We start from the raw sequence: 15,329 nt of genomic DNA on the forward strand, positions 1-15,329 counted from the left end.
CTAAATCTTGATTGAGTGTTATAGCTCAATCAAGGGTTAGTTTTTAATCCTTAATTGAGCTACCTTTTTAGTGCCTAAGGAGCTCGATCGAGCCATTGATTTTTCCACCCAAACACACCCTCTTTCAACAAAATGTGTAACCCAGATCCATGCTTTCACTATGTAATAAAATACATTTTATTGCACAAAAAGACACTTTCGACAAGCCAATATGAAGCATATTTGTAATTCTTTCCATGCTCAATATTAAATTGACACATGATATATTTTAGTTCATTTTAGGTATCAGAGTGACTTGCATCATAGTAAGATTGTATATATATCATGTTATCACTAACCTCTTGTAGATGACCTAAAAGAAAATTGAATAAAATTTACTTGTTTACAAGACACCTTTTAAAATTGAAAAAAAAACATTTCAATCCTATTTGTGTTTTTTAATTGAATCTTAAGAAATATACTTAAAAGATTCGCAAAATTTTCCATATATATATATATATATACATTTTAAATTATAATATGGACAACTTTAGAGTTCAAATAATTAATTTTTAAAATCATTGTAATAACATACATGTTCATTTCACTAAAAGGCACTTTCTACAAGCCAAGCATATTTGTAATTCTTTCCATGCTCTATATTAAATTGATACATGATATATTTTGGTTCATTTTTTTGGTTTTTGAGTAGCTTGGGAGGTACTTTAAGCCCTAGGGTTTGAGGTTTGGAAGGTGGAGCACCACAATGGTCACTTGTGGGCTTGGAACCCAAGCTTGGGGTTTTGCACCCATCGTGATTTAGGCCAACACCATGGACACATTTCAACATGTCATGAATGAGGATGATAGTACTCGTCGAGATGAATCAGACACATTGAAAATCATCTAATTCCAAGTTGTAGAAATGGATTTATGAATTTTTGAAGATAAGAAGTGGGTTTGCACAAGAAGAGTCTAGGACAACTTGATGTAAATAAGCCTTATGACAACTTGTCAATACCTAACTAGATGTTTTGAGGAAGCCCTTCTTATGCATATAAATAGAAGGTGAGGAGAAGTTGTTTGAGGTATATCCAAGGTGCAACACAAGCATAAAGGAGCTCATTGAAGGAGGACATTTCTTTTTTTGGTCACAGATAGAAAATGAGGACCAACGAAGAAGGAAAAGGCTTGGAGAATCACTTTTCCATCACCATTTGGGCACCTTACCTATCTAGTAGGAAGGTTTAGTGAGGAAAGGTAAGTCTGAAGTGATTTGGGGTTTTTATATGGGTGGATTGTCCCTAAAATAGGATTTTGCAAGCCTATGGAGCCTTACTGAAGCATGTTACGGTGAATTAAGGAGGGTCTAAGGACTGTGTGAGGGCTAGAACAACCTAAAATTGTAGTGGAGTAGCACAAACTCTCAAGGAAGGACATTTGCAACCTTGAGGAGGATTTATGGGCATGTGTTTGGGGCAGAACATGACTATCATCTTTCCCTAGCTAGGCTGAAATATATCAATAGAAAATAGACCCTAAGACAGTGAGAAGATGTATTTACATTGATGCATTCTTGTAGGTGTTGGATACTTTTTGGATACTTCTTGGGTGTTAAGAAACCCCAACTAGGAGCATATTTCACAGTGGTTTTGTGTTAATTGGATTGGGCACCTTTGGACTATTGGAGGGTAGTGAGTTGATGGGCCAAGGTATCCCTTTACAAGCCATCATAAAGTGACGTTGATAGATAAAGGTTGGGTGAAGTTAATGAGCCTAATGTGCAGTACATTGATGGACTAGTAGACTACTAGATTGGCAGATTGGAGAGCTCAATTATTTCCCAACCTAGAAAGCAAATTGGATCAGCTCATTTTCATTATAGCAAAAGTAACTTGCAACAGTGATAGGTGGAAACCCTCCCAGAGACTCTATGTGTTGTCCTTTGAAGGACTAAGGATAGCTAAAGAGAAAAACATAAACGAAGGATCGACAGGACAAAATACGACATAGAGATTGCAGCGATATTCCCATTGTATCTTATATTCCATAGATTGTTGTATTATTCAGATTGGTTTAATATAACAAAGATTGGGTTGTACATATTTGTACAATGTTTTGTAAAAAATTGTCTATACTTGTGCATGTATGATTTACTGCTTCATATTTTCCACTGTGCAAAGTAGCTTTTTTTAGATTCTTAGTTTGGTAGCGTTAGAGATTCTATTTTTCTAACCTAGACCCAAAATCGTGGAAAATCAACATGGTAACAGAGTGTGTGAGAGCTACTTTGGAAGACAGTGAATCATAAGAGTGCATTACAAAGTACAACTTAAGAGGGATTTGGTCACATCATGGGTGAAGGGCTCACTACAATGTCGAATTTGCAGGCTAGTCTTTGATATGAGGACAGGTTGGAGGGGTTGTCCAACTATAGTCCATGGAAGGAAAGGATAAAGTTAGTCTTATAGGTGAACAAGATCTTGGAGTTCGTCGAGAAAGCCATCAAGAAGCCAACTGACCCAAAGGAGTTGGAAGTGTATAAGTATTTGGATATGAGGGCGAGATTGATCATCCTTGATGGTGTAAAGGATCCCATAATACCTCATTTTTCTGGGAAGAACACTGCACGTGATATGTGGATGGATCTTCAAAATTTATTCCAGAATAAGAACGAGAATAGGGTATTGGTATTGGAGGATAAGTTGAAGTCCACCAAGATGATACAGGGTGAAGGAGTGACTTCTTATCTGACGAGGTTGTCTTAGGTCAAAGATGAGCTTGTTTTCATTGGTGTGACTATTTTAGAGAATGATATGGTGAGGATCGCCTTGAAAGGGTTCACCGAGGATTGGAAGCCCTTCATCAAAGGGATTTTTTCCAGAGAGAAGTTGTCAGACTAGAATAGGTTGTGGGATGACTTCATTCAAGAAGAGTTGTGACACAAGGATCTTCATTCGAAGAAGAGGGCTTCAGAGGATGACATGACACTTGCAGCACGAATGAAGGGAAAGCAAAAGAAGGGCTTGAGTAAATTCAAGTGTTTCAACTGTGGCAAGATGGGTCATTTTTCGTCAAGATATCTAATGAAGAAGAAGGGATATGACAAGAAGAATAAAGGGAAACATTTCACCGATGTTGCCACTTCTATTAAGATAGATGCTCTCACCACAAGGTTGGAGGAGGAGGACTTTTCTATGATCTCTCATTTCTCATAGAGTTCTATCGATGAGGATGGATGGTACATGGATAGTGGTGCATTGAAACATATGACAGGGTCACAAGATGTGTTTGAGACTCTAGTTGAATGGGACTCAAAGTTGCACATGGTGTTGGGTGACAGGAGTGAGAAGGAGATCTGAGGATCAGGAGCTGTACCATTCAGGGTGGAAATAGGATAGGTGATGTGGGTCTAAGATGTATTGTTTCTATTAGGACTTAGATATAGCATGATATATGTCTCGATGATCGAGAAGAAGTGGTTTGAGGTCTTGTTCTAGGATGGGAAGGCAAGACTTAGGCCTAGAGGCTCTAGCTCCATAAGTATTGTGCTTGGAGCTAGAGAGCATGGTCTATATAGGCTGATGGGCAAGTCTATGGATCGTGAGAAGAAGAAGAAGGAGCAGGTACAGGTTCTAGAGAAGTAGTTGCACGTACAAGCTTCAGAGGGGTAGGTACAGGTTTTCGAGAAGAAGGTCCAAGTTCCAAAGGCTCATAGGTAGTCAAGTTCTAGCTGGAGCTTGCAGATTTAGAGGGAGACTTTGCAGCCCAAGAAGAGCATGTGTTCAGTGGGGAGAAAGGGTGCTTCCACATCTGCCAAGAAGGAATCATGAAGGGATTGGAAAGCGATACAGGAGAAGAAGAAGAAGTAAGATGCTTCCAGTGATAGCAAAAATTCTGAGAGAGGCTTAGTTCATGCTGCAGGAATTACTGTAGTAGTGAGCACTAGGAGTTGGGCAAGTGTTGTAAGTAGTGATGATGACGATTAGTTACTTCCTAGTCTTGGAAATACCTCCATCACTAAGAGGGAGTGTTGATTTTGAGTAGATTGGGAGGTACTACAAGCCCTAGGGTTTGGGGTTTGGAGGGTGGAGCACCATAAGGGTCACTTCTAGGCTTGGAACCCAAGCTTGGGCTTTTTCACCCATCGTGATTTGGGAAAAAACCATGGACACATTTCGACATGTGATGGATGAGGATGATAGTACTCATTAAGAAAAATTTGATGCATTGAAAACCATTTGATTCTAAGTTGTATAAATGGAGTTATGAATTTCTGAAGATAAGAAGTGGGTTTGCACAAGAAGATTCTAGGTCAGATTGATGTTAATAAGCCTTATGACAGCTTGTCAAGCCCTAATTGGACATTTTAAGGAAGCCCTTCTTATGCATATAAATAGAAGGCGAGGAGAAGTTGTTTGAGGTAGATCCAAGGTTCAACACAACCATATAGGATCTCATTGAAGGAGGAAATGTATTTGTTTCACTGCAGATAGAAAAGGAGGACCAAGGAAGAAGGAAAAGGCTTGGAGAAGCACTCTTCCATGACTCTTTAGGCACCTTACCTATCTATCAGGAAGGCCGAGTAAGGGAAGGTAAGTTTGAAGTGATTTGGGGCTTGTTTATGGGTGGATTATCCCTAAAATAGGATGTTGCAGTCCTGTGGAGCCTTACTCAAGCATGCCACAGTGAAATAAGGAGGGGTTGAGGATTGTGTGAGGGGTAGAATAGCCCAAAATTGCAGTGGAGTAGCATGACCTCTCAAGTAAGGACAATCATAGCCTTGAGGAGAATTTCTAGGCATGTGTTTGGGGCAGAACATGAGTGTCATATTGCCCCATCTAGGCCGAAATATATCAGTAGAAAATACACCCTAAATCAGTGAGCAGAGGTATGTACATTGATGAATTCTTGTAGGTTTCGGATCCTTGTTGTTGGATCAGTTTTTGTAGCAGCCTGTCTAATCCATTTGTTGGGGTTGTCTTGGGTGTTAAGAAACCCCAACTAGGAGCATATTTCACAGTGGTTTTTTGTTAGTTGGATAGGGCACCTTTCGACTGTTAGAGGGCAGGGAGTTGATGGCCCAAAGTAGCCCTTGACAAGTGATCATAAAGTGATGTTGATAGTTAAAGGTTGGGTGAAGTTGATGAGCCTAATGTGAAGTACATTGATGGACTTGTGGACTACTAGATTAGAAAATTGGAAAGCCCAGGTATTGGCCATCCCAGAGAGTAGATTGGATGAGCTTGTGTTCATTGTAGCAAAAGACACTTGCAGTAGTGATAGGTGGCATCCCTCCTTGAGACTCTATGTGTTGTCCTTTGAAGTACTAAGGGGCAGCTAGAGAGAAGAATGAAAGTGAAGGATCGACAGGATGAGATATGAAATAGACACTATAGCGAGATTGTCATTGTATCTTGTATTCCATAGATTGATGTTTTATTCATATTGGTTTAATATAATGAAGATTGGGTTGTACATATTTGTACAATATTTTGTAAAAAGTTGTCTATACTTGTGCATGTATGATTTATTGCTTTATATTTTCTGCTATGAAAATTAGCTTTTGTTAAGATTCTTGGTTTGGTAGTGTCAAAGATTCTAACCTAGACTTGGGATCGTGGAAATTCAACACATTTTAAGTATCAAAGTGACTTGCATCATAACTTAAAATTATACTTATTTTCTTAGTCTATGAAACAGGTTGGTTTATTAACCAAAGGATTAAGGAACACGCTGTGGATATCAAGCATGGGAGGACCAAATCTTCTGCTTTGGTAGAACATGTAGCGAGGATGAAACATCATATATGTATTGAGGAGGCTAAGATCGTTGCAAAGATCTCTCATTTTCATCATCGTAAATTTAGGGAAGCCATTCAAATTGAGAGGTTGTCTAATAATATTAATAGGCACGACAGCTGGAAAATTAGTAGTTGTTGGATTCTCGCCCTCTCCTCCTAGTTTTTCTCCCCTTTGTCTGGGCTTTTTCATTTTTATTTTCTATTCTCCCCTTTTTTATCCTTCCTTTTATTAATTAAAGAGGATTAACCTCTATGTTTATTTATTTTTTATTAGTATTATTATTTATGTATTCATTATTAGTATTTATTTATTTATCGCTTTTACTACTACTATTATTATTATTATTATTTTAAAAGAACACCTTCTCTTTTTATTTTTATTCCCTTGTTAAAAATTTATTTATTTATTTATTTTTAATTTTTTTTACCTTCACCATTTAATTTCTAGTTGTATTATTATTTATTTATTCCTTATCTTTTTCTTTTTTTTAATCCTTATTATTTTTCCAAATCAATACCAAATAAACAATTAAATAAGAACAATAAGTAATTAAATAAGGGAATGAATAAATAAATAAATTAATTGAATAAATTAATTAATTAAATAAATAAATGAATAATTATTAACCATTTAAAGGAATTAAATAATTCCCTAACCTAGTCAAATATAGTCGCTTGGTTAATAATATATAAATTAATTAATCAATTAATAAACAATATAATTTTCCCTCCTTGGTCAAATTTAGTCGTTTTCCTCTAGCCATTAGGATGACCTATTTTCCTATTTAACCTCCTTCTGGGATCTGTCTCTTCATTTTGTCTTGAAGATTAACCACACTAGCTGGTTCGAAACGCGTCGACCAAATATTAGCAATGTGATTTTTTCCAAAAATCTTCATGAATTAAAAAGTTATACTATATAAAAAAAAGTTAAACTCATGAAATAATTAACGGATCGATAAAATTCAAAATTTAATGAATATCCATAAACAAGATGAATAAAAATCCATAAACTAAAATAATGAATGTATCAATAAATTGTCTATATGAAATATATACAAATTACAGATGTTACATGAATGATCCGGAAATTGTCCATGTCTGAAAATATACAAATTTTCTATCACATGTGACTGTGCCCTATGAAATGAACCCAAAAATATAAAAAACATCTACTCAAAGTACCACTAGAACTCCTATTTGAGTTCAGGTGCACAAAGTAATCATCCATAATCTGGTACTGCAATATAATGCATTCAAATTCAAATTAATTAGATCATTATTTGTACAAAATAAACAATATGGAAATAAATGGTTTTGAACCACATTTAATTACATATATGAATCTACCAACATCACTCGAGTCTAAATGCAAGTCATCTAGGATGGGGGTCTGATGAATTTGGGTTTGGTTCTCCCCTTATATGTTTCAAAGATTGGGGCCTACATCAATGGACTCACATCATCAATGCCTCTATACCAAACATCCCACTCATGCATCCACATAATTGTGACATCGACAACACTCTACATATGGGCCTATGTACACAATAGGAAGGAAAAATTATAATTAGTCTACAAATTAATTAGCATGCATGTAACTTAGAAAAAAGAAAATGTTGAAATCTTAGGAATAAAAGTGTTTACCTCAACTATTTTTCCATGTGGTTGTACATAGTGACTCTCATCCACATGAGTGGTATGAAGTGGCGATGGAGGTGGAGGAGAATCTATGGAAGCATTCACTAGTGGAGGTTAGTTCGGTTGATCAGTTGGCTCCTCGGATGACCTTGTAAGTGCATCCATGTAGTTGGGTTGTGTTTGCATGTTATCATGGATTTATTAATATAAATGCAATCTAATATGAACTAAATTAATATAAATAATTATGTATAATTTGACAATAAGTGTCAAAACTTTTGTATATATGTACCTAGTTTGTGTCACGTGGGTAATGCACCCTCCAAGTGTCACAGATGACATCATGACACCTACATGCATATGACAAAAGCTAGTCAATAGGTAGACTCGCGAGATATGAATCATCATATAATGGAACTGGTGAGTCATGAGGCAATGGTGGCGGTCTACTCATCTCTTCATGCAATGCAACATGTGCACTAGCCAATGTCGTCTACATGCTATTTGCAATAATATTCATGGTCTCAGCGTTGAGTTGTGACAACTCCTCTATCTCTGTCGATAATACCATGCCCCAAGATGGTAGTGACAATAATCTCAAAGGTGGTGGCACATGCCCAGGGTCCCTACGAGCCTCGTCACGATCATAGGTACGTCCCAAGATGGATCCATAAAACTCAAATCATGTGTTGGTGCAATATAGCCTCTTATGTAGCATGAACTCTACATATATATGATTTTCAAGGTAAAGGTGGACCTGGTCATGGTGGGGGAATTGGCCCCAAGCTCTAAACAATTGTTCATAAACAAAAGGGGCTACATCAACATAGACCTCGATATCTAGCAAGGCACTCTAAAGGGATGTCGAACAACTCCCCATGAACATCAATTTTCTTGGTTCTCTCTTTCACCACATCCTTAGTACATGGGCCTGTGGTGGGCCTCTAACCTCCTACTTCTTGATCCTCTGTATTGAACATAGGAGGTGGCTCTATTCCTGCCCTCCATTATGTTTCAATCAACCTATTGATGTTATCCAGCATCAAAAAACAAATTACACCTAGTAAGCAAACTAGCGATGATTTTACACAACTCTCATGTGATCCATGTATGCTGGGTTGTAGCATCCTCGAGTGTGATACTAGTTGTAGCATTGCCTCCAAAGGGATCAACATTGCACTGTGATCCTCAATTTCACCCTGTTGAGGGTTTGTAAATCATAAAAATAATTAAACATATATATAACAAACTAGAAGCATAATAACATATACATTAAATTCAAACACATCAATTGAAGACGATTTAAAAATTAAAGACAATTTCAAGACATAAACACATAAATTTTAAAGAGGATTTAAAAATGCACTTGTAGCAGGTGAATATGGTCCATTATTTGTAATATGATTGCCAACAAAGATAAAAACACTGCCTCTGAGACTTCAACTGGTATCAAAGCTGGGATATATGAGTGGAACACACACTCTAGTTGGGATGGATGATCTATCATGAGCCTGACCATGTATAGCAGATCCCCCCACACTCTAATATCCTATTGTTGGGGGGTGTATAAGAGATGGCTTTGTATATTACATATAATACATCTAAACTAATCCAAAAAAAAATGTTGACTAAACTATTACATATAATACAAAACTATTACATGTGATACATATAAACTAATCCAAGAAAAAAATGTTGACTTAGAAAAAATGTTGACAAGAAAACCATTTATAAACTCAAAATAAAATAATCTAGCGTGAAGTCCTAAACTTTAGAGTCCATTTTTTGATCATTTATCAACTAAAGTATTGAGTTCCATGTATACACAATCGAAACAAGTGATCAATTCTACCTTCACATTTTTTCCTATTTCTAAATAATGCATTTTATTCATACGGCATAAATATATAAATATATATGTGTAAAAAATTGAAATAAACTTATTTGTAAAACTAATAAAATTTCATGCCAACAATATACTCCAATAGACTTTAAGTTCTTATAATGTTTGACTTTGACACATGGTATGTACTAGGTGCAAACACATGAAGGCAATGCTTCTGTACAACACACTATTTAATGAAACAATATGGTACAAATTAGAAAATAGTCAAAATACTTTTATTCACTTTAAATGCACTTTTCATCATAGATTCACTGTATCTATCAATGATGCATTGTTGAAATTTGAACTCATATATATGTGTTATGTTAAATAGTTATTCTATGTTAAATGTTAGAATTATCTTCTACATGTTAGGTTAGACCATGTTATATTTATAATATTATGTTATATATATATATATATATATATGGTTAAATAGTTCTAGAACTAGGTTATATTATATATAGAACAATATGTGATGTTATAGTTATAATAGTTAAATATATATAGTCATATAATTATATAGTTATGAACTATATATATAACAAATAATTTTATATCAAATGTTATATATATATATATATATATATATATATATATATATATATATATTTTGGAGTTTTAATTTTAAAGATAATATTTTATCTAAGTAATCTATTTTTTAAAATTAATAGTACTATATTTATTATTAAATAGATATTTAAAATATAAATTAATTTAAATTTTAAAAAAATGAAATATAATTTTTTATTTGATAAATAGAGGTTTATTTGAGCAACTATATTCATTATGTCAATCTTAAGCTTATAATTTGTTTATTTATTGGTTATAGTTTAGGTTGTTTTATGTTTTGGAGTTTTTTTGGGCATATTTTTTGTCAAATTTGTTCGAAATTTAAAATGTATTTTAAATAACAAAAAATCAAAATATTTTGAAATTTTATTTCACTAAATTCCTAAAAAAACTTCAAAACATAAAATAATTAGAAAATAAAGCTTTTACCATTCAAAATGAGAAAAAAAATCATAATAAACATTTTATCATTGCAATTATTGAAAACATATTCAATGAAAAGAAAAAAAATTAAAACTTAAATTATCTAGTTCTTTTTGTGGTTTTCAAGGGTTTTCTTTGTGGTTCTTTTTGTGGTTTTCTAGGTTGTTTTCTTGGCTTTCGAAGGTTTTTATGACAATTTTTTTTGTACTTTTTAAGGTTTTTTTTTTGTTGCTTTCAAAGGTTTTTATGACAATTTTCTTGGTGGTTTCTATGGTTTTTTTGTGTGGTTTTCATGGTTTTTGTATGGCAGGTTTTCATTTCAAATTAATTTATTTTTTTTGCGTGGTTTTTTTGTTTCTAAAGGTTTTCTTGACGGTTTTTTTTTCTTTCAAGGGTTTTCTTAGTGGTTTCCATGGTTTATTTTTTCTAGTTTTCATGGTTTTTGTATGGTGGATTTTCATTTCACTTTTTTTTGGTAAGAAAATATACTTCAGATAGAGAAAAAGTGATAGGAAACCTACCTTGGCTCGCAGACAGTGGTTGGTTTGATCTTCAAGGACGTTCGTGGGGTTGTTGTTCCATCTCCCAAATGCTCATTCGAGCTCCAAAACCCTCGGTCATGTAGTTAAATGCCTCGATCGAGTTATTGTTTGCCTCACAGTCTACAAAAATGGCTTTGTGACCACACCTTTTAATTCCAAATAGAGGCTTGATTGAGCTCTAGGGCACGATCCTAGAGCTCGATCGAGCTCATGTGTTAACTCAAGTTACATAAGATATCAATAAAGAGTTTGTTTAAACTCTTGATCAAGCTATGTCTAAGCCCTTAAGCAGCTTGATCGAGCTCCATTTTTTCACCAAAATGTGCCTCCACTTTGCCAAAAAATGTAACCCAATTACATGCATAGACCCTACTGGTCATCCAAAACCATCACATTATTCAAATTGCCATCCATAAACCACCAATTTATTCAAATCAAATTGGTTAGTGGTCAATCAACAAAATCACCACATAAAGAATCCAAGCTCCAACTCGAATCCTTTCAAGAATGGATTATTGAAAAACATCTCACTTTACCCCTGAAAGGGGGGATATTATAGTTAAAGCTTCAAGATTTGAAGTCAATTAAAATTAAAGCAGCATTTGTGAATTCCAACATAGTAAGTAGTCTCCTGAAATCAATCAAAATCACTAATAATAAAAAAGAATGACAATGTTCATACATATAAGTCATTGACTTTCATATATTGGTAGTTTTTTAATGACATATTTAACAAATATCAATTTCAATAGTTTCAGATTAAATATGACAAAATCAAAAGTTAATGGTACAATTATTCAAAGTTGTGATTGAGGGAGAAAATGTTAGGCTATGAGTTCCTAAACAATCACAAAGTTTGATACCACATACATATGAGTTGTAAAACTTATCTTTGATGATGTGTTATCATGATTCATTGATAAGTTGAGAATGGCATCTATATCTAAAATGGTCCAATCCATATAATCGTTATATGAATACAATGAATTAAAAATATGGTATATGGTTTAAGGTTTTTCTTTCTCTAATTTTTCATATATCTATATATATATATATATATATATATGTTTTGATGGTTGATTTTTAAGTTTCGGTTAAAATGGTGCAAGTTGTTTTAGACAAATGTTTCAAATGAACAATAAATTTAACCTTTAAAAAAACTTTTACATTTGTGGTTGTTTGTTCATCTCTTTTTACACAAAAATATGGATTTTAAGGGCTATAGTTCTCATTTTGAAATCATATTTTGTGTTAAGTTGGTAACTTTGGTAACTATAAAAAACATGTGAAACCACCATCATTCTCTTTCTAATGCTATGAAAAATTGAACCATAGAATAGGTATGCTTATTTTCTTTACAAATTTCATAATTAGAGCATTTAACCTCACTCCAAGATTCCCCTAGGTTGAATTCATATTTCTATACATGGAATGTTTGATGTGGTTCATTGTTCCATATTTAGTAGTACCTAGTGATGTTATTAAAAGTTAACTTGTAATTCTAACTATTCTATGATTTTATCTTTTTCGAAAAAACTTAGTGATACAATTATCAATGAGAAAACTGGTTGAAATGTATTTTTGAATTCATAAATAAATTTAAAAACCTGAAAAAACTTGAAACACTCAATGTGTACACAACAATTTTTAGCTAGATTTTAAGGCAAAGCTCATATTATATATGAAAACAAAACCATAAAACATTCAAACTATACTTATTTTTATTTCATAATCATTTTTATATTAAATACTTTTTAACCAATAATTATAATCACACTTTTTAAAACAAAAGCTCATTTTATATATATATATATATATAAACATAAAACATTCAAAATATACCTATTTTTATTTCATAATCATTTTTATATTAAATACTTTTTAACAAATAATTATAATCACACTTTGAACAAAATAATCTGTATATATTAATTATTGTTTATTTATAAATCATTAATATATAATAAATATATACTTCTAGTATATTATACTTTGATTTTTGGTTTTCACTGGGTATCAATTTACGTTTATCTATAGTTTAACATTAAGAATTCTATTTTTATTATTATTGAAATTTATTTATTTGTAAGGTGATCGTTTGAAATCTTATTATTGGTTGTTTAATATCTTCCATTTCTATTAGTTGCTAATTTTTTTATTTTAGTTTTTTTTGTTTAATTTTTATTTTTACTTTTTCTTTTTTCTATTATTTCTATTTCCCTTATAATTTACATAATATTTCAATTTAAAGTGACTTATTATTATATTAAAAACATATTTTAATAAATTTAATTATAGACAATTATATATATTAATAAAAATAAAACACACACATAGATATATGTATTTTAAAATGAATAATATTAATTAATTAAGCTATTTATTTTTGTTATTTTTTTGTTTTATTAAACTATATTTAAATTAAACAGCAAATACTAACTACAATGTAACATTTACAAATATACATTTCAAACTTCATGTATCAATTTTAACCAATTACTATAACCCGAGTTAATATACACTTCAAATTTCATATATCAATTTCCAACTTTCTTAAAAATACAAGATTCTTTTTTTTTTTTTTCTTTTCAGAGAGAAAATCCACATATGGCCGAACCCTACAGATGTTTTACAATACGGCCGAAGCCAGCAGAATACGACATAGCCGTTCGAAATCGCCCAGCGAAAAACAGCCAGAGGACTCGATCACGGCTGGGGGGTGCGAAAGCCAACCGCCCCAGCCGTCCTATCGTGCACGTCATGTGCTTCTTAAACCATTCATATGACCGATAATCCCTTTTTAAACCAATTATCATTGAATTTGCCATGAATAGCTTATAATAAACAATTATCCGGTTAATTACGATGCCCAGCGGTTGTGTAGATTGATCATGGATTTCCAAAATGCCTACTCTTAGATTCCTAAATACGAATGACGATATTCGATATTCAAAAGGCTGTTTACCGTTTCGAGTATCAAATAAATGGTGCACTACCTGCTATTTGAATCGCCTGTAATAAAAATATTTCCTTATTTTGGTTGTGACATGGAGTAATAGTTCCCTATTTTGATGTAAGAAATGGGATGGGATGGTTTGGTTGTGAAATGGAGTGAAGAGAAACAAGATTACATAAAATTAGTGGAGTTATATAAAATATATTGTTTAGATTAATTAACTTATAATATAATTTTATTATTATTAATAATATTAATTTTAAGTATATAAAAAATATATAAATTAATTAAATATAAATTTATTTAAATTAATATTATTATTAACTATATAGAATTAATATATGTGAGAAGATTTTTAATTATAAAAAATCATGTTTATTGTTTATGTAAATAAGTTATGTTAGAATATCATAAATCATAGTTTATCAATATTATATGTCTAAAATTTATAATACTAATTTATGTGGTATTTTTAATTATTTAATTTAATTAAAAATATATATAATTACTTTAAAAATAAATTTCAATTTTTTATTTATATATATTATTAAAATGATTTTAAAATATTTAATGATGATTAAGCTAATCATTATTAGTAATTAAATTAAATATATAAAAACCATATTCAATATAAACCAGCTAAATTTGAAATTAATTAAAAAAATAAATATTTAAAAACCATATTCAACTTAAACAACCTAAATTTAAAATTAATTTTGAAACTTAAATTAAATATGTAAAAACCATATTCAACATAAGCAGGCTAAATTTGAAATTAATTGAAAATTAAATTAAATATGTCAAAACCATAATCAACATAAGCCGCCCAAATTTGAAATTAATTGAATTGGTAATATAACTTTGAAAAGAATTTGATATTTTTTTAACTTTGAAATGAAATTGATAAAAAAAAAATCGTCTCGCTTTTCACGTACACGGAGTCAATAGATTCTAATTCCTGAACACTGCCCGGGCACTGGGCAGGCGATCCATAGGGCAGGAACGTTGACTGAAATCGATCTGTCAAAACACGAGATGAGACTGGGTCCCCACCGACGGTGGTTTGTAAAAGCAGGCTGAGGTTTTCGAAACCTTTTATCGGTTCTGGAATGTCGATAAAAGGACGGGGCCAAGCTTAAATTATATTATACTTATTTTCTCTTTTGTCTGAAAATATTGTGTCAGCGCGTATGCGAAATCTTTGAAATGATAACACGTTCAAGGATATTGAGCGTTATCACGGTAAAAGTTTTTCCAATTTAACGGTAGCTTTGGACATTTAACAATCATGGAAATATAATTTAAAAGTCAGTATCACGACAAAAGTTTTTCGAAGATCTTAGTGGCCAGTCTTATTAATAATTTAGCATACCCCTGAGTGGGGAAGTAAACGCGTATACGTGGTGAAAGAGGTCTTCCCAAAAAAACAATTAAGGATATTCAACCTTTATTACATTTTTTATTTATTTATTTTTTTAATTTAAAATATTTTATCTTTAATTTATAAGGGCATAAAATGAAATATGT

General features: G+C 32.1%; 1 long non-coding RNA gene across 1 annotated transcript in view; it reads left to right on the forward strand.

The window, feature by feature from the left end:
• The first annotated feature begins 13,778 nt into the window (after nucleotides 1-13,778).
• Nucleotides 13,779-15,329, forward strand: part of LOC149159728 (uncharacterized) — a 90,778-nt gene continuing 89,227 nt past the window's right edge. The window contains exon 1 of the long non-coding RNA XR_016261311.1: nucleotides 13,779-13,819. This is a non-coding gene — a long non-coding RNA (uncharacterized LOC149159728). The remainder of the gene's footprint in view (nucleotides 13,820-15,329) is intronic.

Source organism: Pinus tabuliformis, chromosome 5_2, assembly GCF_031772625.1.
Source record: "Pinus tabuliformis cultivar Carrire ecotype Pingquan chromosome 5_2, CPIR1, whole genome shotgun sequence".
Lineage (NCBI taxonomy): Eukaryota > Viridiplantae > Streptophyta > Pinopsida > Pinales > Pinaceae > Pinus > Pinus tabuliformis.